Source organism: Lissotriton vulgaris, chromosome 4_1, assembly GCF_964263255.1.
Source record: "Lissotriton vulgaris chromosome 4_1, aLisVul1.2, whole genome shotgun sequence".
Lineage (NCBI taxonomy): Eukaryota > Metazoa > Chordata > Amphibia > Caudata > Salamandridae > Lissotriton > Lissotriton vulgaris.
This window is the reverse complement of record NC_141691.1, coordinates 2,104,849,027-2,104,877,021: the sequence shown is the minus strand read 5'-3', so window position 1 is coordinate 2,104,877,021 and position 27,995 is coordinate 2,104,849,027.

Here is a 27,995-nt window from a genome sequence, read left to right as displayed (position 1 = left end):
CCCTTCCCTGTCTTTTCAATTTCCAGTTCATCTTTATCTTTCATGTTTTTCATCTTCTTGTACAATTCTCCTTTCATTTCTTCAAGTTTGATTTCTTCATATTTCCTTTTCTTTCTCTGTTTATTCACTTTGTACGTTCTTCTCCTTGTACAACATTTGTACCATATCATTATTACTAGAGCTATTATTGTTTTTCCAAATATGGGTAATATTATTTGAGCTACAACTCCTTTACCTAAGTTAGCAAACCAAGACCCTATTGATGTTAGGCTATTTGTTAATTTCTTCCATACATTATCAACTTCCAGTGGTTTCAATTCTTCTTCCAATTTTGTAATATTTTTAATGTACTCTCCAATTTCTACACTTTTATCCAGAATGTAAGTGCAACAATATTGTGCTTTCAGCATTTAACAGACTCCATCCTCTTTAGCCAATAATATATCAAGGGCAAGTCAATTTTGTAAAACAATTGATCTGATTGAAACCATTTCAGCATTGATCATGAGACACCCTCCTTCAGTGTCAGTCGATAAGCCATCAACTACTGTTGATAACTGACAAATTCTTCGTAAATTCAGAATTACTCCCACTGTAGGGATCAATGCACTAAATATGTCACCTACTATTTCAGAAAAAAACTGGCTCTTTTATTACAGACTAGTTTGTTATTGTTTTCATTGCTTCCAGTGATTCTTTTCACACGATAAACTTTAGGGAATACTATTCCAAAATAGCAAGTCCCATACCATCTTGCAGGTAGCTTGAAATAAGCTTTATCCCACATACATAATAAATTCCTGGAAATACTGGATCAGTTCCCCCTTTTAGTCCCCAGCCTCCAAGAATCAGGAAGTTATGTTCGCATTCACTGCAACAAATATATACATTATTATAAACAGTCTTTAATCTTTGGAGACAGATCTTTCCTTTCTTTTCAAAATCTAGAGACATCGCAGCATGAGTCTTGCCAGGTGTATAAATCCCTTCTTTCTCAGCCCACGGTGAATATTACTTTTTTGTTAAATGGCCTTCTTCTGAAAATCCTGTCTCCTTTCTTCTACTAAATTCAAAAATATCTTCTCTTCTTCTCTTATTGAGCAAGTTAACTTATTCTTATGAGCTTCTGCTATATCTATTGTCTTTTGTGTTAGTAAGGATTCCTATGCTTTTGAATAGGAACCTCTGGAAATATCACATCTAAATTTGAATAATAATAGTGTATCTTTCCTGCTCTATAAAACAGACATGTTAATACACTACATGATATGCCATATGTTAGCGATAAATGGTGATACGTAATACCTTCTGCTACGAAGCTGGTAATTTCATGCATATATAATAATCACTAATTTCCATAGTGTCTACATAGTGGAACAATAACTTGGTGAATACATTTAAAGCAGTGTTATTATCTGTTATTATCTGTTACACTGTGATGTATTTCTAACTCATCTGACGCTTCTAATTCTACTCTATCTCCTTTCATATTAGCTAACTTTCCATTGATGTCAGTAATATTTTTCTCTTCTTCTTACATCAAATACTGTACTGATATTTTCTGAAATAACCAAACCACAATCACTAATAAAATGCTACATATACATAATCTACAACATTTCTCTAAACAATTTTGTTTCGGTCTTTCAGCAACTTTATCTCTATCCATTTTAAGATTTCTCTTCTTTCTCTCACTTTATTTTTATCATTTTAGTTTTCTTTTAATTGTTCAAGGGGGTCTCACTTCTCCTTCATCAATCTGTTCCACATTTAATTCTCTGTCACTCTCTTCCTTTAAATCTACATTTTCAATTTTTTCAAGAATCACATGGGTCCATTCAGGGCCTTTAAACTTATTATTCAGTATTTTTAGTGTTTGACTTCTTTGCTGGGTTTCTCAATGGATTGTCATGACTGACTAGTAACTCCATTCACTTGTTCAGGTTCTTCATTTATTGTCTTTAGGTGATATTTTAATCTTTTGACATAACTCATCCAGTTATCACCTTTTCTAACCCTTTTACCTTGTACTGTACTTTCACTGTCCTCGTCTCTTTCAAGAGTCCATTTATGTTTGTTAAGTTGTCGCACAATTTGATTTTCTTCGTCTTCTGAGTCCCTCTCTATCTGTCCTGGTTCAGGGCTTATTTCTGTGGCACCATTTGCCTGAACGTGTTCTTCTTCTTCTATCTGATCATGTTCAGGTCTTGTTTCAACCCTTTCTTCTTCTTCCTGAACTTGTTCTTCTTTTCCTAACTAGTCCTGCTCAGGTCTTACTGCACTTTTCTTGTTTGCAGCTTGAACGTGTCCTTCTAAGCCTATCAGTCCCTCCTCAGATTTTTTCATATTTTGGTTCACCTCTGTCTGAGTTTATATTCTTTTCCTTATCTGTTCCTGCTCAGGATCTCCAACAATATCAAATTCAATTTCTGAGCTTGTTCTTCTATACCTGTCTGGTCCGCTCTAGTTTCTAGCTTTTCTAATCTCGTTCTTTTTCTTGTTTTGATATTAACATCAGGTACGCCAACTGGCATCCAGTCCTCCGCACTTGTGCTTGGTTGTTCTTGATCAGCTACTTCAGAGTCTGTTATTCTAGACTCTTCAGCTGCACAACCTTCAGCACCTTCGACTGCTTGTGTCAGTTGTGGATTTTCTTCCTCAAGATCTGGTACTTTCTTGGTACGACTGGCGTGTATCCAGTTAGGCAAACCTGCACATTTCACTGCTGTTGTTGTAACCAGTATGACCAGTTTTGGTGTATCCCTCCTAGGTGCTTTGCACTTCTCTCGGGTGTGATTCTTCACCACCACCCAGTCTCCAGGATTGAGATCAAGTACTTGATCTGGAAACTGCATCTTCTCCATCCTGATGAGAGACAGAATGCACCAGGTCAGCCAATCTTTTACAATAGTCTAATACCAGATCATCAGTTATACTTGAACGTTTATGTACTGGTATAAAGGCTAATCTCATTGTCCTTCCCATGAGTATTTCTTGGGAACTCAATCCTGTGTTTCTGTCAGGATTGTTTCTGAGTCCCATCAGAACAAGAGGTAGTGCATCTGGCCAACACAGTGAGGTAGATGTGCACACCTTTGCCAATCTTGGTTTTATTGTGCCATTCAATTGTTCTACCACCCCAGAAACCTCTGGATGGTAAGCACAGTGCAATTTTTGTTCAATTTTAAATGCTTCACAAAGCAAACAACTTATTTCATTATTAAAATGAGATCCTCTACCTGACTCCACAGTTACTGGAAAACCGAAAAGTGGAATCAGTTCTCTCAACAATATTTTGGCAACTATTATGCTGTCATTTCTTCTAGTAGGATATGGCTCCACCCATCGCGAGAACAAACATAGTATGACAAGAATGCACTTCAATCCTCTTCATGGTGTTACCTGAATAAAATCAATTGGCAAATTCACAAATGGTCCATCTGCTGTTTTTCTAAATTTTCCCCAACTGACCACTGTTTTCCTGCCTGGATTATCCTGTTGACAAATTAAACGTCTCTGGGAAAGACTCTCTGCGACAGTCCTAAACTTTGGATTGTACCAATTTTGTCTAAAGATTCTGATCACGGCATCTCTCCCTATATGTGTGTCTCCATGGTACATCCTGGCCATTTGTGGGAGCAAGCAGTCTGGCATAAAAGGTCTACCATCAGAATAAATCCAGACATTATCTTCTTGACATCCCGTTTTTATCCACCCTTCCTTTTCACTCACTTCCACCTCATCCTGTAAATGTCTTACTTCATCCCATGTTTCTAATGCTGAGATTAGCATAAGTTGGCATCTGATTCCACTTGTTTCAATTTTCTTGTTTACTGCCAATTTAGTTGTGGCACTTTACTGGGCAACTTGGTCAGCGTATCGGTAACCAGAAGTCACATAGTCATCTCCAGACTAATGTGCACCACACTTGACCACTGCCACTTCTTTTGGCAGTTGTATTGCTTTTAAAAGCTCTTTCACAAAATTTCCATTTTTAATATGGGTTCCTGAAGAAGTCATGAAATCCCTCTGCATCCAAAGTTGACCAAAGTCATGCACAAACCCTTAACCATACTGACTATCAGAGTAAATGGATACTCTCCAATTTTTCCCAATTTTACATGCCTTGATCAAGGCTATTAATTCTGCTACTTATGCAGACTTGACTCCTGGTAAACAGGATTCTTCGATTATTCCAGCCAATGTACAGACAGCATAAGCAGCACTTAGTCCTCCTTCCTCATGCCTCCTGCACAAACCATCTACAAACAGCTCGTTTTTTCATTCCTTCAGGGGTTCTTCCTCTACGTCTGGGCGAGGTTTGGTACAATATTCAGTTACATCTAGACAGTTATGCTAAAACTCATCATTCACTTCTTCCCCATGTACATCAGTCAATAGAGTAGCCGGTATTAGGATAGTACACCTGATTACTGTCACATTTTCTGCTCCCAAAATGATTCTTTGGTACTTAGTCATTCGACTTGGAGTAAGGTACTGAGTTTGTGTTCTAGTTAAAAGAATTTCAACTGAATGTGGGACATAAACCTTTATGGGGTGTCCGATCACAATTGTTAGAAATGGGGGTCTCCAGTTGGCAATGGCTTGCACTAATGTCCAAATAGGGACACTTCTTCCTAAGTCAGGGCAAGTCGGCTACCCCCTTCGACAACCCCTTCTCAACCCTGTGGTAACGTAGCATGAGCAGTTAGGCCTATCTCAGAGGCAGTGTGTGAGGCATTTATGATCCTGCACAATAAGGCAGTAATGACACCACAAAAGGACACAACTCAAGTAGGTATAGAAAAATAGTATCTTTATCTAAAGTTTAGCTCAAGACTCTCAAAGAGTTTTAACAAGCTACAATGCACGTAAATCAGTAGGGACTAAAAATACAATAACATATTCACCAGAATGTGGCACTGACTGAGTTCAAGGCGAGGGCCTACGCGACCCTTTGCACACCAGATACCTGCCGTTGGAAAGGGACTCAGTACGCAGCCTCTCGAAGAAGCAGAGACGGTGCAGGCGGACTCCCTGCGACCACAAGTCTTGGCTGCAGTGGGCTGCAGCATGCACCCAAAATGGTTCATGGCACTCGGGGACAGGCGGGCTCTCAGAGGCAGCAGCATGCTGCTTCGGAGGCCCGTGCTGCTGATGGCGATGACTCTCATCGTGCAGCTCCGTGGTGGGCTCACAGCAGTAGCAGGTCTCTCTTAGTTGCGGCGGTCCACCAGACAATAGTGACAATCTTCCACAATGGTGAACAAGATGCAGGCACAGAGTGGAGGCAGCTCTTCCTTAGCTGTGACGGCCCACAGGACAAAGTACGATGAGGCACAGTTGGCAAAGGTGCGGGCACTCAGCGGCAGCAGCTCTCTTAGATGCGGCAGCCCACAGGAAAAATCACGATGATGCAAAGTTGGCAAAGGTGAAGGCACTCAGCAGCAGCAGCTCTCTCTTAGCTGCAGCGGCCCACAGGACAAATTACGATGATGCAAAGTTGGCAAAGGTGCAGCTCTCTCTCAGCAGCGGTGGCCCACAGGACAAAGGATGATCTCAATCAGGCTGGCAGAACTGTGGGCACTCAACGGCTACAGCTCTCTCTTAGCTGCTGCGGCCCACACAGATTCAGCAAAGGTTCTGAAGGTTCAAATGAAGACGGGCTGTCAGTGGCGGCAGCTCTCTCTTAGCTGCAACAGCCCAAACACAGTGAAGGATCCGAATGTTCAAATTGTGGCGGGCTCTAAGCGGCGGCAGCTCTTTCTTAGCTACAGCGGCCCACACACAGTGAAGGTTCCGAAGGTTCTGTAGGAAGGTGGATATCTGACTATGGTTACCCCCAAACTTTTTGCCTGGTGTTTAGCTGGTTTTTGACATAGTTGGCCTGGGATCCTGCTATTCAGGGCCCCAGGCTAATTGCTCCCTCCTTAAAATGGACTCCATGTACCTTAGGTGCATACACATGGAACTGGTTCACCTTATTGGCCCCTGTAACAGTGTACCCTAGGTACCCAGGGCATAGGTGCATCCAAGGCCTACCAGGGGCTGCAGCATGTATTGTGCCACCCCTGGCCTCCATGTTTGCCACAACTGGCTGATCACTCAGCTGGGGTAAGTTGGTGTAATCACCTCTTACTTAGATATAGTATCCCTATATCTAACCTTAAACTGGACACATATGTTCCTATCAGCCACTCCTATGGAAGGCCTCTTCAATCCTGGATGCAGAGTGCTTGGAAATATGTGAGATGGTGCTCTAGCATGAGTTGAGCCTGTCTGCAGCTGTCGGGAACCACTCCCTAAGCTGTTCCGGGATATTGCCATACCATATACTCTTAAGTGCATTATAATCCTTGCGCTTATATGCTATCGTTGGTTTGGCTTTATCAAAACATGTCGAGTAAGGTGTCATACGAATTGGAATACTATCCCCTCGACAGTTCTGTCGACGGGGATAGCATTCCACCCTTCTAGAGGGACACGACATGTGTGTAGCCTTAACCCCGGTTAAAGTTAACCAGAGCCTCAGCATCACAAAATGGATGCTGCCACCACAGACATAAGTCTGACCTCCTGCTGCTGGGAGTACTTCCAGCGAGGGAGGCTTGGACAAAGGGTTTCCTGCCTTGGGAGGTGCGAGCACCACCCCAGACAGGGTTTTGTGTATTGGGTAGGACAGGGCTGAATAGATTCAGACATGCCCGGGGCACACAAGGTGTCCCCGTGCATAAGCCAGTCCAAACCGGTCCTGGGACTTTCCAGACCCAGGCCTGGCGAGGAGCTGGACAAAGGAAAGGGGGTGTAACCGCCCCCCTTCCTGGTTCCTCCCAGAGGAGGGACCTAGTAGGTGATCCACCCTTCAGATTGGGAATAAGAGTGGGAGCAGTGCCATTGCACAGCAGATCATCCTGAAATCAACTTTAAACAAAGAAGAAGACTGGACTTCGACATTCTGCTGCTCAAAAGACTGAAGAGAATCTCCCCTGTGGCCTAGGAGTGGCCACCCTGTGAACACAGGTACCAACCAGCGAATCGACGTCTGCTTTGCCGCCGCCTCCCGCCAGGGCCCGAGCCCAGAGCCTGACAAGACCCAGATTCCCAGACTTCTCACAGCCCGATCCACAGTCCCTGCAAAGAAGGGACCCGTGGAGGCACCGAGAGACGTGGGACCGGACTTCTTGGAAGACACCCGAAGAGCTGACAGCACAGCACCAGAGGCATCCTCGACGTTGTGCTTTGGGGACTGAGAACCCCCACCACCGAGCAGCCCTTGCACCGAAGAAGAGCCCTCCAGCATCTACACGATCTGCGTGGGGCCCTTTTGCATTGTGCCACTTGACGCGCCATCCCAACCACTAGCCACGTGGTCAGCGGCCATCTTGGCGACTACAACTACAAACTACACTGCGGGTCTGGTTGCTCTAGACTTGCCCTAGCTCCTGTGAAAAGGAGCCCCTGCTCAGAACTTGCTGGTCCGAGTAGCAAGCCTTTCTTGACCCCTGCGTGGCTTGCATTAGCCAAGGCCTGTTTGCTACAATCTAGTTGCTGACACCGCCAACAGCGAGAAGCCTGCGTTTGGACAGCTCTTGACCGACTCCTGGACGTCCTCGACCCCCGGTGTCCACGTGGCTGCAGATAGAAGCTACACCTCAACGCCTGTTTGCACCCGACATCGCCTGGTTCCAATCTGGTTCCACGGTAGCTACTGGCTAGTGACTTTGAACATTGTCCCCTCTGCTTTCACATCTTCACATCTTCAGATCCACCCTTGGATCCAGCAGAACTCTTCACCTCGGCCGCCTGCAGCATCTTCAGCTCCAAGCACCATCGACCAGCGTGACGAAACCCGACACTACTTCGACCCTGTGCACCCGCTTCCTGTGGGTGAGGTAACTCAGCTCCGCCGGTGTTCCTACATTGGTACACACCTCTAGGGCCTGTGTCTCAAGTTTCAGCTTTCTAGGTCACTCTGAAGGTTCCGAACTAACTAACTTTGTACTTTTTACGAACCATAGACTTTGCATTGGTGAGTGCCTGCACTTTAAACACTGCACCCGAGTCCCGTGGGCCTTTCCCGAATTAGTCACTGCTAGTCTCGAATAGCTCCAGCGATTCCCAAGGCCCTAGGCCTGTTTCCTTTCTGATTGGTATCTCTTATACCACTTTCTTAGTATATGGTTTAGGTGGCCCCTAGGGCTCATCCATATTGTGCAACTTTTGTGTATTTTAAACTGTCTTGTGGTTAACGCTAGTGCTTCTGTGCTCATAAAGAGTTCAGGGGCTACTTTTAGTTAATAAATCAATATATATTTTCAATATATAACTGTGTGGTGTCCTTTCATTTGGTATTCAAGGGGGTTGTGTATGGTAATACTGCTGGCTTCACATGCCTTTCAGAGTTTAGCCTAAGACTGCTTTGTCCATGTTACCACTAGGATAACTGGTCTATAAGGCTGACTTACTACCAATCATCATAAGGGTTGCTTGGCATGGTACAAAGTGATCACTAGAATTAGTGAGCATTATATACCAGGCCAACTTCTCACATTGGTGAGCAGCGGATTGGGATCTGAGCTTGCTGTTGTTTTACCATTACAATCTTTGAGATTATCATTTGAAAGATCATACAGGTACCTGCTAGGTACATATAAAACAAGACTAGTATACTTAAGTTCTACTGAACTTAGTTGTTGTAGAGCAAAGGGAGTAGCACACCCTGACTACAACTACTAGATAGGTTTAGTAGGTAAACACCAGTGTAGGTAGATTGCAACATATCCACCCACATTAGAGCAATGTCTGGAGCAGAGGGTTCCACTGGGAATGTCCCTGTTGAGAGTGACCCTCCAAGGGCACCATCCAAATTTGCTATTTTTTCCTTTAAGGAATTAAGACAGCTTTGTGTCTTAAGGGGTCTGAGGACAGGGCCATCCCCTACCACAGACCACCTTAGAGAGATCTTGGACCAGTCTGAGACTCTAAAGACCTCTAAGGCGGACCCCACAGGGAATGCTGAAGGAGGCCATCCTTCTGAGGATGACACTGCAGAAGCCTGTCCCTATAGTCCTGGTAGATGAGGAAGCCCCCATCACTGGAGCTCCGCAGGTAGATGAGGAGGAGGAAGTGGAAGAAGAGACAGAAGGGGGGAGCAGTGAGTCAGATGATGACAGAAATAGTCAGGTACTGGTCAGTAGACTGAACCAGGCTAACTGAAGCCTATTTGGGACTGAATCTGGGAACAACCCATTCAGACCCCCAGGTGGACTTAACCAGAAGCCTAGGAGGAGAAGGACTCACTCAGGTGACTCTGACAACTCCCATGCTTCTAGAGGTTCTCATGGTCACTCTAGAAGGGAGATGACTAGCCCTCAGAGAAGGGAACATGAGGCCAAAATGAGAGAGGCTGAAGTGAGGATCCAGAGACAAGAGTTAGAGGTTGCCCTCGCCCAAGAGAAACTTGCTAGAGCAAGACAGCCTAGAGAGAGTGGGGTAATAGAACCCACTGGTGGCAGCAATATCCACAAGGATAAAGACAGGTCTTTTGATAACAGAAACCTGAGTAAAATTGTGCCCCCCTACAAAGCTGGGGATGATATCCACAAATGGATAACTGCAATGGAGAGAGCCTGCAGAGTACAGCAGATCCCTCAGGAGCAGTGGGCAGCAATCTTGTGGCTCTCCTTTGAAGGTAGAGGCTATAGGAGAGTAGGGTCAGCTATCCTATGGTCACCCCAAAATTTTGCTTTTTGCTTCACTGGTTTATGACTTAATGTGGCTGTGGGCCTGCTAATCAGACCCACAGCCTGCTGTTCTCTCTCTAAAGTATTGCCAATGCACTCTAGGTGCATTACGAATTGGAACTGGTTCACCTTATGAGCCCCTGTAACAGTGCACCATAGGTGCCCAGGGCATAGGTGTAGCCAAGGCCTACCAGGGGCTGCAGCATGTATTGTGCCACCCCTGGCCTGGCCCCCATATTTGACACAACTGGCTGATCACTCAGCTGGGGTAAGTTGGTGTAATCACCTCTTACTTAGGTGTAGTATCCCTATACCTAACCTTAAACTGGACACATATGTTCCTATCAGCCACTCCTATGGAAGGCCTCATCAATCCTGGAGGCAGAGTGCTTGGAAATATGTGAGATGGTGCTCTAGCATGAGCTGAGCCTGTCTGCAGCTGTCGAGAACCACTCCCTAAGCTGTTCCGGGATATTGCCATACCATATACTCTTAAGTGCATTATAATCCTCGCGGTTATTTGCTAACTTTGGTTTGGTTTTATAAAAACATGTCGAGTAAGGTGTCATACGAATTGGAATACTATCCCCTCGACAGTTCTGTCGACGGGGATAGCATTCCACCCTTCTAGAGGGACACGACATGTGTGTAGCCTTAACCCCGGTTAAAGTTAAACAGAGCCTCAGGATCACAAAATGGATGCTGCCACCACAGACACAAGTCTGGCCTCCTGCTTCTGACCGAAACTCGGCAGATGGTGGCCTGGACAAAGGGTTTCCTGCCTTGGGAGGTGCGAGCACCACCCCAGACAGGGTTTTGTGTATTGGGTAGGACAGGGCTGAATAGAATCAGATATGCCCGGGGCACACAAGGTGTCCCCGTGCATAAGCCAGTCCAAACCGGTCCTGGGACTTTCCAGACCCAGGCCTGGCGAGGAGCTGGACAAAGGAAAGGGGGTGTAACCGCCCCCCTTCCTGGTTCCTCCCAGAGGAGGGACCTAGTAGGTGATCCACCCCTCAGATTGGAAATAAGAGTGGGAGCAGTGCCATTGCACAGCAGATCATCCTGAATCAACTTAACACTAAGAAGAAGACTGGACTTCGACATTCTGCTGCTCAGAAGACTGAAGAGAATCTCCCTTGTGGCCTAGGAGTGGCCACCCTGTGAACACAGGTACCAACCAGCAACTCGACGTCTGCTTTGCCGCCGCCTCCCACCGGAGCCCGAGCCCAGAGCTTGACAAGAACCAGACTCCCAGACCTCTCACCGCCCGATCCACAGTCCCTGCAAAGAAGAGACCCGTGGAGGCACCGAGTGACGTGGGACCGGACCTCTTGGAAGACACCCGAAAAGCTGACTGGGCAGCATCTGAGGCATCCTCGACGTTGTGCTTTGGGGACTGAGAACCCCCACCACCGAGCAGCCCTTGCACCGAAGAAGAGCCCTCCAGCATCTACACGATCTGCGTGGGGCCCTTTTGCATTGTGCCGCTCGACGCGCCATCCCGGCCACTAGCCACGTGGTCAGCGGCCATCTTGGAGACTACAACTACGATCTACACTGCGGGTCTGGTTGATCCAGACTTGCCCTCGCTCCTGTGAAAAGGAGCACCCGCTCTGACCTTTCTGGTCCAAGTGAAAAGCATCTTTGAAATCCTGCGTGGCTTGCATTAGCCAAGGCCTGTTTGATCCGATCAGGTCGCCGATACCGCCAACAGCGAGAAGCCTGCGTGGGACAGTTCGTGACCGACTCCTGGACGTCCTCGACCCCCGGTGTCCACGTGGCTGCAGAGAGAAGCTACACGACAACACCTGTTTGCACCCGACATCGCCTGGTTCCAATCTGGCTTCCACGGTAGTCCCTGGCTAGTGACTTTGAACATTGTCCCCTCTGCTTTCAGGTCTTCACCACTTCAGATCCACCCTTGGATCCACCGGAACTCTTCACATCGAGCCGCCTGCAGCATCTTCAGCTCCAAGCACCATCGACCTGCGTGACGAAACCCGACACTACTTCGACCCTGTGCACCCGCTTCCTGTGGGTGAGGTAACTCAGCTCCGCCAGTGCCCCTGCACTGGTACACATCTCAAGGGCCTGTGTTTTAAGTTTCAGCATTCTAGGTCACTCGGAAGGTTCCGAACTATCTAACTTTGTACTTTTTACGCACCATAGACTTTACATTGAGAAGTGCGTGCACTTTAGACACTGCACCCGAGTCCCGCGGGCCTTTCCCGACTTAATCATTGCTAGTCTCGAATAGCTCCAGCGATTCCCAAGGCCCTAGGCCTGTTCTCACTCTCTTTGGTATCTCTTATACCATTTTCTTAGTATATGGTTTAGGTGGCCCCTAGGGCTCATCCATATTGTGCGACTTTTGTGTATTTTAAACTGTCTTGTGATTTAACGCTTGTGCTTCTGTGCTCATAAAGAGTCCAGGGGATTTTATAGTTAATAAATCAATATATATTTTCAATATATATCTGTGTGGTGTCCCTTTCATTTGGTATTCAAGGGGGTTGTGTATGGTATAACAGCTGGCTTCACATGCCTTTCAGAGTTTAGCCTAAGACTGCTTTGTCCACGTTACCACTAGGATAACTGGTCTATAAGGTTGACTTACAACCAATCATCATAAGGTTTGCTTGGCATGGTACAAAGTGATCACTGGAATTAGTGAGCATTATATACCAGGCCAACTTCTCACATTGGTGAGCAGCGGATTGGGATCTGAGCTTGCTGTTGTTTTACCAATACAATCTTTGAGATTATCATTTGAAAGATCATACAGGTACCTGCTAGGTACATATAAAACAAGACTAGTATACTTAAGTTCTACTGAACTTAGTTGTTGTAGAGCAAAGGGAGTAGCACACCCTGACTACAACTACTAGATAGGTTTAGTAGGTAAACACCAGTGTAGGTAGATTGCAACATATCCACCCACACTAGAGCAATGTCTGGAGCAGAGGGTTCCACTGGGAATGTCTCTGTTGAGAGTGACCGTCCAAGGGCGCCATCCAAATTTGCTATTTTCTCCTTTAAGGAACTAAGACAGCTTTGTGTCTTAAGGGGTCTGAAGACAGGGCCTTCCCCTACTACAGATCACCTAAGAGAGATCTTAGACCAGTCTGAGACTCTAAAGTCCTCTAAGGCAGACCCCACTGGGAATGCTGAAGGAGGCTCTCCTACTGAGGATGACACTGCAGAAGCCCCTGTCCCTATAGTCCTGGTAGATGAGGAAGCCCCCATCAATGGAGCTCCTCAGGTAGATGAGGAGGAGGAAGAGGAAGAAGAGACAAAAGGGGGGAGCAGTGAGTCTGATGATGACAGAGATAGTCAGGTACTGGTCAGTAGACTGAACCAGACTAACTTAAGCCTATTTGGGACTGACTCTGGGACAAACCCATTCAGACCCCCAGGTGGACTTAACCAGAAGCCTAGGAGGAGAAGGACTCACTCAGGTGACTCTAACCACTCCCATGCTTCTAGAGGTTCTCATGGTCACCCCAGAAGGGAGATGACTAGCCCTCAGAGAAGGGAACATGAGGCCAAAATGAGAGAGGCTGCTTTGAGGATCCAGAGACAAGAGTTAGAGGTTGCCCTGACCCAAGAGAAACTTGCTAGAGCAAGACAGCCTAGAGAAAGTGGGGTAATAGAACCCACTGGTGGCAGCATTATCCACAAGGATAAAGACAGGTCTTTTGATAACAGAAACCTGAGTAAGATTGTGCCCCCCTACAAAGCTGGGGATGACATCCATAAATGGATAACTGCAATGGAGAGAGCATGCAGAGTACAGCAGATCCCTCAGGAGCAGTAGGCAGCAATCTTGTGGCTCTCCTTTGAAGGTAGAGGCCGAGACAGACTCCTCACAGTTAGTGATGGGGATTCTAGAAACTACCTGGTCCTGAAGAGTGCTCTGATTGATGGGTTAGGCTTAACCACTGAACAGTACAGGTTAATGTTCAGAGATACCCAGAAGACACAGACTCAGGACTGGTCTGAATTTGTTGAGTGTGCCACTAAGGCTCTGGAGGGATGGTTGCTGGGAAGCAAGGTTACAGACTATGAAGGATTGTATAATTTGCTGATGAGAGAACACATTTTAAATAATTGTCAGAACCAGCAGTTGCATCAACATTTGGTTGACTCAGATTTGACCTCTCCCCAAGAATTGGGAAAGAGGGCAGATAAATGGGTAAGAACCAGAGTTAAGTAAAAGAACCAGAACCAGAACCAGGGTGGTGACCAGAAGAAAACAGACCAGAAGGGTGGGGAGCAGAAATCTAAAGACCAGAAGACTTCAACAGGGCCCCAAACTGAAACAGAGGGTGGGTCCCAAACTTCCAAGAAGAAGAAGAAAAAGGTCAGAAGAAACCCTGGTGTAAAACTTGTAAAAACACCTCTCACTGGACAAGTGAGTGTAAAAAGGGTGGAGCTCCCAGCACTACTGCCCCTAAGGCACCTGCACCCACTAGTACAGCTAGCAGCGCTGGTCCACAAACCAAGGGGGTAGTGGGAATCACTTTGGGAACTGAAGGAGATTCTGACCTAGTCAGAACCCTTACACAGGCTGTTCTGGTTTGTGAGGCGGACATGGATTTGACCCCTGACATGAGTCCCAGTAACCTGGGCAAATACAGACAGACGCCTTTGATCAACAACAAAGTGGCTCAAGCTTATAGGGACACATGTGCCAGTGTCACAATGGTGACACCTAACTTTGTGGACCCTGGACAGTACATGCCAGGTGATAATTACCTGGTGACCAATGCCAACAATGTCACTACTACACATAGTGTGGCACTTGTTAACTTTTCCTGGGGAGGGGTAACTGGCCTAAAAAGAGTTGTGGTTAGTGCTGATCTCCCAGTTGAATGTTTGTTGGGCAATGACCTGGAGAACTCTCTATGGTCAGAAGTTGAGTACAGGACTCATGCAGAGATGTTAGGGATATCATCACATGTCCTTGCTGTGACTAGGTCACAGGCCAAAAAGTGCCTCTCTGAACCTCAGGTCTTGGATCCTGGAACAATGGACCAAGCACCTACCAAGAAGAAGAACAGGAGGGTAAAGGCTGTGCCTTCCCAACTGCCTACAAGTGAGGATCAGGCTTCACAGGAAACTGATCTTGAGACCCCTGAAGGAACTGTCTCTGAAGAACTTGAACCTGATCAGGTTGAGTTTTTGGGGACAGGGGGACCTTCTAGGGCAGACTTGGGGCAGGCTCAGTTAACCTGTCCTTCTCTTGAACCCCTTAGACAGCAGGCTGCTGCTGAGGCTGCTGGGAATGCGCAAGGTGCCCATAAAGTTTATTGGGATGAAGGACTCCTTTACACAGAGGGTAGAGACCCCAAGCCTGGTACAACCAGGAGGTTGGTTATACCTCTGCAATTTAGGGGTTTCCTTCTCATCTTGGCCCATGATATTCCTTTAGCAGGACACTTAGGCCAGAATAAGACCTGGGACAGGCTTGTCTCTCACTTTCACTGGCCTCAGATGTCTGAAGACACCAAGGAGTTTTGTCGCTCCTGTGTAACCTGCCAAGCCAGTGGTAAAGCAGGTAGCACCACAAAGGCCCCCCTGATACCACTACCTGTGGTGGGGGTTCCCTTTGAAAGAGTGGGGATTGATATTGTTGGTCCAATGGATCCCCCTACAGCATCTGGGCACAGATTCATACTGGTGGTGGTGGACCATGCCACCAGGTACCCAGAGGCAATTCCACTTAGGACCACAACAGCTCCTGTTGTGGCCAGGGCCTTACTTGGAGTTTTCTCCAGAGTGGGGTTTTCTAAGGAGGTAATATCAGATAGAGGTGCCAACTTCATGTCTGGATATTTGACAGCTATGTGGAAGGAATGTGGTGTCAACTACAAGTTCACCACTCCTTATCATCCACAGTGTAATGGGCTTGTTGAGAGATTTAACAAGACCCTAAAGGGCATGATTAAAGGATTACCTGAAAAGCTCAGGCGAAGATGGGACATCCTGCTGCCCTGCCTTTTGTTTGCTTACAGAGAGGTCCCACAAAAGGGGGTTGGCTTCAGCCCGTTTGAATTGTTGTTTGGGCACCCTGTAAGAGGACCCCTATGTCTGGTGAAGGAAGGATGGGAGTTACCTCTCAAAAAGCCTAAACAGGACATAGTGGACTATGTACTTGGTCTCCGCTCCCGGATGGCTGAGTACATGGAAAAGGCATCCAAACACCTGGAGGCTAGCCAAGAATTACAGAAAGCTTGGCATGACCAAAAGGCTGTCATGGTTGAGTTTCAGCCAGGACAGAAGGTATGGGTGTTGGAGCCAGTGGCCCCAGCAGCACTCCAAGACAAATGGTCTGGACCCCATACAATTCTGGAAAAGAGGGGAGAGGTTACCTACTTGGTGGACCTAGGAACTCCCAGGAGCCCCCACAGGGTGCTCCATGTTAACAGACTAAAGGCATATGTCAACAGGGAAGACATGGGCTTGCTCATGGCTACAGATGAGGGACAGGAGGAAGAGAGTGACCCTCTCCCAGACCTGCTCACTCAGAACCCTGAGGATGGCTCAGTAGATGGTGTGGCCTTAGATGGCAGCCTCACTGAACATCAGCAACATGACTGTAGACAAGTTCTGCAGGCATACAGGCATATGTTCTCATTGACACCCAGTCAGACTAACTGGTGTACACATGTGGTGGACACTGGTGACAGTCTTCCTGTAAAGAGCAAAATTTACAGGCAACCTGACCATGTCAGGGACTGTATAAAGGCTGAGGTGCAAAAGATGCTGGAATTAGGTGTCATTGAGCCTTCAGAGAGCCCCTGGGCTAGCCCAGTGGTTCTGGTCCCCAAACCTCACACCAAAGATGGCAAGAGAGAGATGAGGTTCTGTGTGGATTACAGAGGACTCAATGCTGTCACCAGGACAGATGCACACCCTATTCCAAGGGCAGATGAGCTCATTGACAAGTTGGCTTCTGCCAAATATTTGAGTACGTTTGACTTAACAGCTGGCTACTGGCAAATCAGGTTATCTGAGGAGTCTAAAGCCAAAACTGCATTTTCTACCCCCAGTGGGCATTATCAATTTGTGGTGATGCCCTTTGGTTTGAAAAATGCACCTGCCACCTTCCAAAGGTTGGTGAATCAAGTCCTTAATGGGTTGGATGACTTTTGTGCAGCATATCTGGACGATATTGCTGTCTTTAGCTCCACCTGGGAGGATCACCTGGTCCACCTGAAGGAAGTGCTTGAGGCTCTGCAGAAGGCAGGCCTCACTATCAAGGCAACAAAGTGCCAGATAGGGCAGAGCAAGGTTGTGTACCTGGGCCACCTTGTAGGTGGAGGCCAAGTTCAACCACTGGAGAGTAAGATCCAGGCCATCAAGGACTGGTCCCCTCCAACTACCCAGACTCAGGTCAGAGCTTTCTTGGGCCTGACTGGGTACTACAGGAAGTTTGTTAAGAACTATGGGTCCATTGTGACTCTGTCGTAATTGGCCCGGCCGCATTAGCGATTAGCTGAACCTACACGTTGTCCTCCTTAACTTGGCTATATATGAAAACGCCATTTTGAATGTTGCGGCGGCCATCTTAGACCATGAGCGGCCTCGTGGCCGGCGTGCCCTTTAGTCCGTTGTCCGTTCCACTAACCACCCCATCTGCCCAGCAACAGGCTATTTTTAGTATTGGTCAAGCCGCACATGCGCAGTTCCCACTGACCCGTAAGCCTTCAGGAATGTGCACCAAACTGACCAGCGGAGTTGTGCCCCCTCCAATGAGCTGGCAGTATTCCAAAACATGACCATATATGTCCTTAAATGTGTCTTAACTTGTGCCGCCTATCTTTTATTGCCCCAAAATTGTATATAAACGGGGTCACACCGGTGTTCGGTGTGATACCTCTTGCATTACCGAAGGGTGCTGTTTGAGTGTACCACCACCCCATGGGGTCTTAATAAACTTGTTCTTTGCCTTTTACAGTTTCCGTGCCAACAGTTCTTGAGTGTAAGTGGGTTATCTCCGGAGCGTGTAGGCCTTGGGAACCCCGAAATACTTCAATTGGCGATCACGAAGGGACTCATCGGCGACTCGGATGCCCGAAGGAAAGGTCGTGACGAAGGCTTGGAAACTCGCCATGGGCGCGCGCTGCCACGAGTGACCCGAGTTTTGGCTGCCACGGTGTCTTTTCCTTCCCTTCCGATCTGACCTTCCAGGTGGCGCCGGTCTCCGACTGAGTCTTCGAAGTGTTTGCATCGCTGAGAAAGTGCCGTTTGGCTGATTTGGCTTACAAGACCTTGGCAGTTGGAATCTGGACATTTGGGAATTTGGGTAAGCTTTGTGATCGGTAAGGTAGTCTTCGGACGCTTACTGAGGTCCTATGATTTGTGTTCGGTAAGGTAGTCTTCGGACGCTTACTGAAATTCTGTGCTTTGTGATCGGTAAGGTAGTCCTCGGACGCTTGCCGAAGTCCTACGATCTACGTCCTTTGATTTGAGTTAGCTAACATTGTGAATTTGTGATCTTTGAACTTATATGTGTAGTGCACTTCACATAGGCAGGCATGTAGAGATGTTTCTCTAACTTTGTTTTTTTCCTCTGAGCGGCACAACCGTGTGAAGAACTGTAAGTGCCATTTCGTCCGGTGTCACGCTTTCGTGATACTTTTCGAACATGCCTGTTTTCAGCACACTCCGAGGAATGTGTTGTCTTGGAGAAGGTACCTCAATTAGGTTAGCAGAAGCGCAGCCGGCTCCCCCAGAGGGAACACCAAATAGGGAAATGTACATAAAATTTGGCCTTCCCCCTATTATGTACAGTAAATTATGGCATAAGTATACCAAGGCCGATCCTGAATTGCAATGGCCTCTACACGGGTCGTTTGATTTAAGTAAAATACAATTTGTAGAGCAATGTCTGTTTCAACGTAGGTCTAGACAAAATATGTTTGATTGCGTGCGAATGTGGGAGAAAGCGGCGCGTGAACGAATGAAGCGTGAGGTTGCCTTGGCGGACAAAGAGCAGCGCAAGGCTGCTCGGGATAAGGCTTTACAGCTTGAGGAAAAGGAGGCTCAGGAGAAGAAAGACAGGGAGGAACGGGAACGTAAATTGCAAACGACTGGTCAATTTCCTATCCGCCGACCACTTTATCCTGTTCTTAATAATGAAATCGATGATTTTTCTTTGTTAGAACGGTCGCCGCCTCCGTATGTTTCACCGACGGCTCCGGCTGCGGATTCAGAGGACGACGGATGGGATAAGTCGGACAAGAAGGGTATATCTGCTCTCAGGTTCACTACGGAGAGGTCTGCTCATTTACCCAGTTGGGCTCGTAAAGTGAATAAGCGTAGTGTTACTCAGGAGCAATTGTTAACAGAAAAGAAAGGGTGGTCGGATCTTGAATTGATGTATTTTTTGTCTAGTCTGGCGGATGAAGTTGTAGGCGCATATCGCGACCTTTCTGGTATGTTTGAACCCAAAGCGTTGTCAGTGTATCGTGAAAATTTGACTAAAGGTGATTTTGATCTTTCAGATGTTGATAACCTGTTTGCGCAATTGATCAAGCTGCGGGATGAGACAACCCGATTGAGGGAGGAACGGAAAAGGAGGCAAAAGGAGTCCGAATTGGAGAATAACGGGCAGGCCAAAGAGTGTTCTCTCCGTGGTTCAGATAAGAGTTCTGCGTTGCATGTTATGCCTATGCGTGAAGCCGCGCCTTTGTATGTTCCACCAAAAGGGGAAGGTACGGATGATGATAAATTGTCGAAGGATGCGAAAGGGTATTTTGTATATAATTGGGTATACACGCCATGGAATAGAGCAGATGTCATGGCATTGAAAAATTCTTTACCTGATCTTCGGAAGAATCCGGCGGCATTTTATGAGGGGGTGGAGGGGGCTATATCATCTTGTGTGATGACTCTTGTGGATATGGATTTGTTTTTTGGGCTAATTTTACCACCTGATATGTGGAGGCAAATTCGTAAAAATAATGATGAAACGATATTGGGGGGAACATGGAAAGAAATAAATGCTGCAGATCTGGATAGAGAACCAGCATGTAAGCCTTGTCAGCTAATTCTAGACCTTCCGGCAGCTATCTTGAATAAATTAAAAACGCTTGTTCCCTCCAAAAAGATTGATTGGACCATGTTAACGTCGTGCAAGCAGAAACCCGATGAAACGGTCTCAGATTTCTTTACACGCTTCGAGGAGGCGTTTCATGATTACAGTGGTCAATCTTTAACTGACGATACGGGTCGGCATTTGTTTGTAGATAAGTATGTGGCTAATCTCCTACCAGAGATTGCAAAGCGATTGAAGTCGAGTGAAAGTTCCTGGGCCACGGCGACCCCTGCGTCCTTGTTAACTATGGCTCAGTATTATGAGCGGCAGGAAGTGGAGGCTAAAGAAAGTGTAGAGAAAAAGGCGAAGGAATTGAAAACGAAGGTGATGTTGGCGCAGGTTCGGGGAACACGGGGTAGAGGGGATGAGAGAAGTAGACGAGGTGGAGGCAACGCATCGTATGGTCGTACGGACATTGCGGAGGATCAGTGTGCTTATTGTAAGGAGTTTGGGCATTGGGCCGAAGATTGTCCGGTACTTCGTGAACAGCGTAGTCAGCGTGGTCGAGGAAGTGGAAGGTCAAGAGGAGGTTATACTGGAACGAGAGGTGGCGGAGGTGATCCTAGACAGGTTGAGGAGAGGGGCCGTGGCCAGGACGAACGAAATACGTTTGATAGACGGAATCAATATCAGATTTCGGAGGGAGAGAATGTGGAACACCAGGATTATATATAATAATTCTTTATTCGGTTAATCACAAAGAGAAACCATAAAAGAAGCAATCAACATAAGAAATTCATACATACATAGATTAAAAAAGAAGACCATTTCATAAAAACATTTGTGCAGTTAGGCAAAAGGGAAGAAAGTAATTTTGTTTCAGAGAGTCTTCGGTCATTAAATCATTTTCTTTTTCTTTTTCCCTAGTGCAGTTTGCTAAAGGTTTTTTCTGTGGTTCAAAATGCATTTTAAAAAGTTTAAGACCAGGTAACAGACTTCTTCCGACTCTAAGGTTTGCAGTCTTAGAAAGGCTGGTCGACATTGTCTGAGGCCCCATCGCCTGCATAGCGGAAGTATCCAGTGTTTTCTGTGGGGATGATAAAATTTACAGAATAAAATGACGTGGATATTGGATTGGGTTGATTTCGCGTCACAGGGACACGGAGGCAGGTTTGGGTCCCAGGCCTTGTTTAACGGAAAGGCGACCAGTCTATAAAAGAGGTTCAGTCTGAGCCTGGTAAGCAACATCCTCTCGTATGTTTTAGTATCGAGAGTAAGATACGGTTGAATGCCAAACGTTTGCTGAACTGTGTTTGCGTGAACCACTGAAGGTTTTGCTGACTCGGTTGACAGTCTTAGTGTTTCCAAATGCCGTAGTGCAAGTTCCTTGAGTTCCTTTTTTGGAAGAGCTACCAATGATTCTGGATGGAGGTAGTATTTTTCAAGGCCAAGGTCGGTGAAAAAGTTTCTAACGTAGCTAAGCCACTTTATTCTGTAGGCGTAGTCGAGTGACATTATGTCGGCCACTATCGACTGTGATAGTGTGTTAGCTTCCGACGTCCAAATAAGCCTCCACAAAAGCAGTGGCTGGATTTTGAGGAGATCCTGCAAGTAAGGAATTCCCAATTCCAGGTGGGAGGCGTAATTTGATGAGCCTTTTGGGGTGGCAAGAAGAAATCTTACAAATCGATTTTCGATTATTTGGAGGGCTCCAACGTCTGTGTGGCCCCAGACCCCTGCTCCATAGAGAGCTATCGCCTGGCACTTGGCATTGTAGATTCTTAGCAGTTCTACTGGGCGCCTCCTTCCCAGTTTCCGAGAGAAGGTCTGCAGGGCTGCTATTGAGCGCTTAAAAATGTGACATCTCGCTTCGACTGCTGGTTTCCATGTTAGATTATCGTCAATCACAATCCCAAGGTATGGATATTGTGTGGCGATCTCCAAAGGTTGACTATCGAGAAAGATGTTTTTTTTGCCTTTCTTCACCCTCCCCGTGATCATGACAAAAGTTTTTTTTACGTTAACCTTTAGGTCCAGGGAATTCATAAAGGTGGTATATCTATTTAGAGAGTACTGAAGTTCACGCGGGGTTCGGGCCAGGATGACGGCATCATCCGCGTAGAGGAGCGCTGGAATCAGTCTCTGTTTCATTTTTGGGAGGTCCTGGGCCCCTCTCAGCATCGCCTCCTCCAAGCCGTTTGTGTAGAGAGAGAAGAGAAAGGGGGCCAGGACGCAGCCCTGCCTAACTCCTCGCTCCACCCCAAATGATGCCGTCAACTCGCCGTTCTTTCCGAACCGGACTCTGGCCGAGGCCCCGGAATACAGCTCTCTGAGAAGGTCCAGCAATGAGGGGTCCACATTCATCTCTTTTAGGACTGTCCATAGTTTGGAATGTGCGACGCAGTCGAAAGCGGCAGACAGGTCTACATAGACCATGTATACCGTCGATTTCTTTGCGTGCATGTATTTGGCCATTATGAGGCTGAGATTAAGTGCCTGCTCAACTGTCCCAAGGCCTTCTCTAAAGCCGAATTGTAAATCCGAGATAATGGACTTTTCCTCACTCCACAGTTGCAGTCTCTCCAGAATGACCCTTCCCACCACTTTGCCAAGGGAGTCCAGAAGGGATATGGGACGATAGCATTTTGGGTCCTGTCGGTCCCCTTTCTTGAAGATGGGGACCATAATTGATCTGGTCCAGGAATCCAAGATGCCCTCACTAGCTGCTGCTATACATACTCTTGTTAAGATAGGTGCCCAAAGCTCCTGGTTGAACTTAAAAAGGTCCACAGGCACGCCGTCCGGACCCGGGGCCTTTCCGGTTTTGCTTTTATCCAGAGCCACCAGGATTTCTGTGATGTCAAAAGATATTGGGATTGGGTATTGTACTTCATTGTGGTGGTGAGGCGGATGGTCTGTAATTACTTGGTTTTTGAAAATTTGTTCAAAGTGAGCTATCCAAGTTCCCTCATCTATAGCCACCTCTATCTTGGGAGAGTTGTTGTCCGAGAGGAAAGGGGATCTGATCGTTCTCCAGAAGTCCTTACTGTTTTTTGATAGGGAGCTCTTATCTAGGTCGTTCCAGAGTTTCTCTTTCATTTGTTGTAATTTTAGTTTACGTTCCAGATTGTATTTTCTTCTCAGAAGTTGGATGTGGCCCGCATCCCTTGGTTTTTTATGGAGGGCGGTTTTTAGGTCAGTTAGGGCTCTCGTACAGTTGTGATTAAACCAACCTTTCCTGTCCGTGTGTTTATTGGTTGTTTTCCCCGTAAGTAGTCTCTTGGCTAATTTCAAGATTTCTGCGAAGTTCAGCAGGACCTCGGAGTGGTTTAGAGCTGGGTCCAGGCAGTTAATAATATGTGAATATGCCTGGTTGACTAGTTGTTTTGTGAGTTTTTGTGGGTCGATCTTTTCCCATTTTATAGAATAGCCGTTTTGTTTGCGCAGTTGCAGACTATCTTGGGTAAGGGCAGCTGCGATGTCCGTAGCCTTGGATCTATGTTCCGATAGGTGAAGTTCGGTCTTTAATGCATAGTGGTCACTTAGTAGATTGTATATTACTTGATGATCTGTGACTTTTGCAGCAAGGCTGTGGGACAGCAGGATGTAGTCCACTGTTGTCTGGTGGCCTCTAGCTACATAGGTTGGATTAAACTGATTTTTCTCAGCCTTCGGAGAGTTGGAAATGAATAAGTCAAACTCTGAGAGAGTGTTATTCAGGGCGTTGCCGGATTTATTGTGGACGAAGTGAGCTAGTGGGGCGTCATTGTCGTCCACGAAACCGCAAATTTTGGTGTCTGCCATTGGACACGGGTGTGTGTTAAAGTCGCCTCCCCAGATGAAATGAATCGTTTTGGAATTAGTCTCCCCATGTTGGGGGGATCTTAGTCTCTCCTGTATATTATCGATGAAGGTGAGGAAGTCGTTTTCCGTTAAGTTGTTATAGAAGTTAACAAGGATGATGGTATCTTCGTTTGCAAAGGAGAGGGAAAGTATCTGGCAGTTGGAGTCGGTGAAGAGGTTAGACACTTTTAGATGGGAAAGAGTGTTGGCAATGTAAATTGTTAAACCTCCTTTGGGTCTGCCTATTGGGCTTTGAGTAGCGGGTGAGAAGTAGGTTTTATACCCTAATAAATGTAACTCTGAAGTTGCCCAGGTTTCTTGGAGGCAGATTATTTTGCCTTGCTCTAGGAAATTGACTGCCACAGGATCGTTGATCTTGGTTCGGAGACCCGCCACATTCCAAAATAGTAAAGGTATTATATGTGGGTTCTCTTTCGGGGCAGAGGTTGGTGAGGTTATGACAGAGTTATTACTTTGGGAGGAGGAGTGTATCGAGTTTGGGGTAGTTTGTTCTAAATCCCTTAATGGTCAATCCACCATTTCTAGGGGACTGTATCTGTTTGTTGTTGGGATGTTGTACCAGGGATCCCATCTAGGTGAAGCTCTGCGGATCCTCCTCTATTGTTGGTATCCCCATTCTCCGCGATTTTCTCCCTGCTGGCGTTGATTGACTAATTGCCAAGGGTTTTCCTGTTCTCTAAAGCGAGAGGTGCCATTTTGTCTGTTGTCGGGGAAGCTTAGTTGGCGCTGGGATGGCTCGACCCAGGGGAAAGCGGGGTCCTCAAAGAAATTGCTATTTGAGGTTTGAATGGAGGGGTAGAAGAATGAGAGGGGTTTGATTCTTATGCTTCCCTTTGGATTTGGGTGTTCCCAAGAGGTGATATAGTCTACCACCCATGGGTCCTCGAAGGTAATGATGATGCAGTCCCCTGGGTATTGTTTGCTACCTTTCCCCACCCATGGAGTCCTAAAAAGTGAGGAGATCCTACCATGGCAGTTTGGCGGCATGGGGCGATTAGCCTGCAGCCAATGGTGAACTTTGTTTTTTAGAGACCATGGCGGTTCCGCCGTATTAGGGGGTAGTTCGATTACTCCAATCATGACTGCTACATAGGGAGCGGCCTCGGGAGGAAGCTCCGTATGGAGTCTGGCTTCTCCAGTCTCTTTTGGGGGATTTTTTTGGGCTGGTTGAGAAGAGGAGTTGTGTACCGGGGTTTTAAGGGGAGCAGTTTTTCTGGGGGCTGGTTGTGGCCGAGTGGTTGTGGGTGGTTGCGTTTTGGTTTGTTTTGATATACTCGGACCTACAGTGGTAGGGTTTGGTGTGCTTTGGGTCAGGGTAGCTGGAGGTATTAGAATGGGGGGAGGAACAGTGGGTGGTGCTATCTGTGGTGTAGTTGTGTGAGGGATAGAAGGTTTTGTGATGCTGCCCAAAGAATTGGAGGGAGCGTTGTGAGAAGAATTTGCGTTCCCTTTCTTCTTTGGGGGGGCCCCTGGGGGTGTTGTGGAGACGGAATGAGCTTCGAAATCTGTGTTTCTATCTTAGTTAACTTTAGTTCTACGGGTCGTAGTAGTTGTTTAAAGATTTCTGTTATCTTCTCTAATAGTATAGAGTTATCCGGGTTTTCCGGGGCCTTTATGTGTGGTTGCGATGGCGAATCCAACAGAATAGGTATGGATCCTTCCTGTTGGTCTTGATGAACTATTACAGTCGCAAGTGCTTGCTGTGGTTGTAGGGGAATTAGTGGCGAAGTTAATGGAATCTGAGGGATAGTCGGGGGAGGAGCGGTTTTGGCTAGTATAAGATTATTTTGGGGAAACTTGTTTTTACTGATCGCTCCTTCTCTCCTTCCTCTTGCTTGCATGTCTTCCAGGGGAGATATCTGGGTAGGGGATAGAGGTGGTAACTCTGGGGTTTTTTCTAATTCTGAAGCTAACGGGGAGTCTGCAAGGTCAGAAACGGATACGTTTACGTTGTTTGGAAGGCTGCGCCTGCCTTCATTCGCGATACCTGGCGCTTTTTTATTTGCAGTCGGGGCGGGAGTTTTGGCTTCTGCGAGATTACCCAGGGAAGATCGCTTGGCAAATTCTAGATCCAGTGAAACTCTTTTTTCCATGAGGGTGATACTTTGGTCAATGAGTGAATTTGCTTTTGCCAGGAAATCGTCCATGGGTCCCAGTAACTTCCTGGCACTCCCTGGAACGGGGTTTTTTTGTTTAGACCCTCTTGTGGCTACCATCTTGTAATACTATGGGATGATGATGTGATAGATGGTAGTTTTCGAGGTTTGTATGAATATGGCTTAAATGGCGATTGTGAAGAAGGGTAGGAGAAATACCTTACAGTAGATAGGGCTATGGCCGATCTCCCGGTCTCGCCGGGCCTCGAACGGCCTCAAACGGCCCGCTCTTTGCCCGGTCTTCGCCCCGGACTATGCCCCGCGCGCGTCCCGCGGTGCGCGTTGCTGGGGTCGCTTTTACGTTGTGCTTGATTGTAGGGGCGTGGCACTGGGAGGGGGCGCGGCTCACGCGGGAAGAGGACCAGCTGGAGCTGTTGTATGCTGGTCCTCGCAGTCCCGGGGCCGGCGCCTCACCCTCCTCTGCGGCCACGAGGTCTCCTAGGGCTTCCCAGCGGATCAGCAGCACTGGCAGGCGTTAGTGGGCTACTCCTGTAGCGGTAGAGAGTCTTCAGGAACGCAGTCAGATTATGAGTGGCACCCGCGAAGAGGGTGCCGGGAGAAGTTATCGCGCTGTCCTGGGGGCGTGGCACTGGGAGGGGGCGCGGCTCACGCGGGAAGAGGACCAGCTGGAGCTGTTGTATGCTGGTCCTCGCAGTCCCGGGGCCGGCGCCTCACCCTCCTCTGCGGCCACGAGGTCTCCTAGGGCTTCCCAGCGGATCAGCAGCACTGGCAGGCGTTAGTGGGCTACTCCTGTAGCGGTAGAGAGTCTTCAGGAACGCAGTCAGATTACGAGTGGCACCCGCGAAGCGGGTGCCGGGAAACGTTATCGCGCTGTCCTGGGGGCATGGCACTGGGAGGGGGCGCGGCTCACGCGGGAAGAGGACCAGCTGGAGCTGTTGTATGCTGGTCCTCGCAGTCCCGGGGCCGGCGCCTCACCCTCCTCTGCGGCCACAAGGTCTCCTAGGGCTTCCCAGCGGATCAGCAGCACTGGCAGGCGTTAGTGGGCTACTCCTGTAGCGGTAGAGAGTCTTCAGGAACGCAGTCAGATTACGAGTGGCCAGGATTATGTGCATGCATAGGATTGCGTAGGATGGGGTAAGGAATCAGTTGAAGTGCCGGTAGATCAGCAAGGTCCATATGTAACAGCGGGCATTTTGGGTTCTACTGATCAATTTCTAGTCGACACAGGAGCTACTCGTAGCGCTTTGTCGAAAAACTTGGTTCCGAGGGCTCCCCTGTCTGGCGAAATGATTACGTGTGTAGGGTTTGATGGCACACCCTCCCCCAGCCCATTGTCCAAGCCCCTTGCACTATGCATAGACAAATACTTTAGTTTTGGCCAATTTTTGTTATCACCCCATATCCCAGACAATATCCTGGGCATTGATTTGCTTAAATATTTTTGAGCGACAATACGTTGCGCTCCAGAGGGAGTGCGGGTTATTCTGAACGACAATTACCCTGACCCTGACAGATTTTATGCCATTTTAGACATCCCTGCTTTGGCCTCTCTGCCGCACACGTTGTGGGCGACCTCAGATACGGATGTGGGAGAGATGCGTATACCACCAATACACATTACTGTTAAGGAGGGGGCCCCTCTACCACGAGTGCCACAGTATAAGATCTCGAGAGAAGGTGAAAATGCATTGACACATATTGTTCAGGATTTGATTTCTGCAGGGGTTGTGGAGGAGGTCCCTTATAATGTTTGTAACAGCCCTATTCTCCTGATTCTTAAGAGAGACACCGACGGCAAGATCTATCGATTTATTATTGATTTGCGTGAGATCAACAAAATTGTCATCCCCCAATACCCGGTGGTGTCTGATATTACGACTCTGCTTACTTTGGTTCCACCGACAGCCACCACCTTTAGCGTTATTGACTTAAAGAATGCGTTCTTTTCCATCCCTGTTCATCCTGATAGCAGATATCTGTTCGGCTTTACACTCAATAATAAATCGTATAGATTTTGTCGTGTTCCCCAAGGATATACTGAAAGCCCTAGCATCTACAGCCAGGCTTTGAAAAGGCAGCTAGATTCCTTTAAATTGCAGTCTGGCGTTGCGCTCATCCAGTACGTGGATGACCTTCTGCTTGCCGCTGACTCCTATGGGCAATGTGAACAGAGTACGCTTGCGTTGCTTTCCTTTTTGGCACAACACAATCACAAGGTTTCCA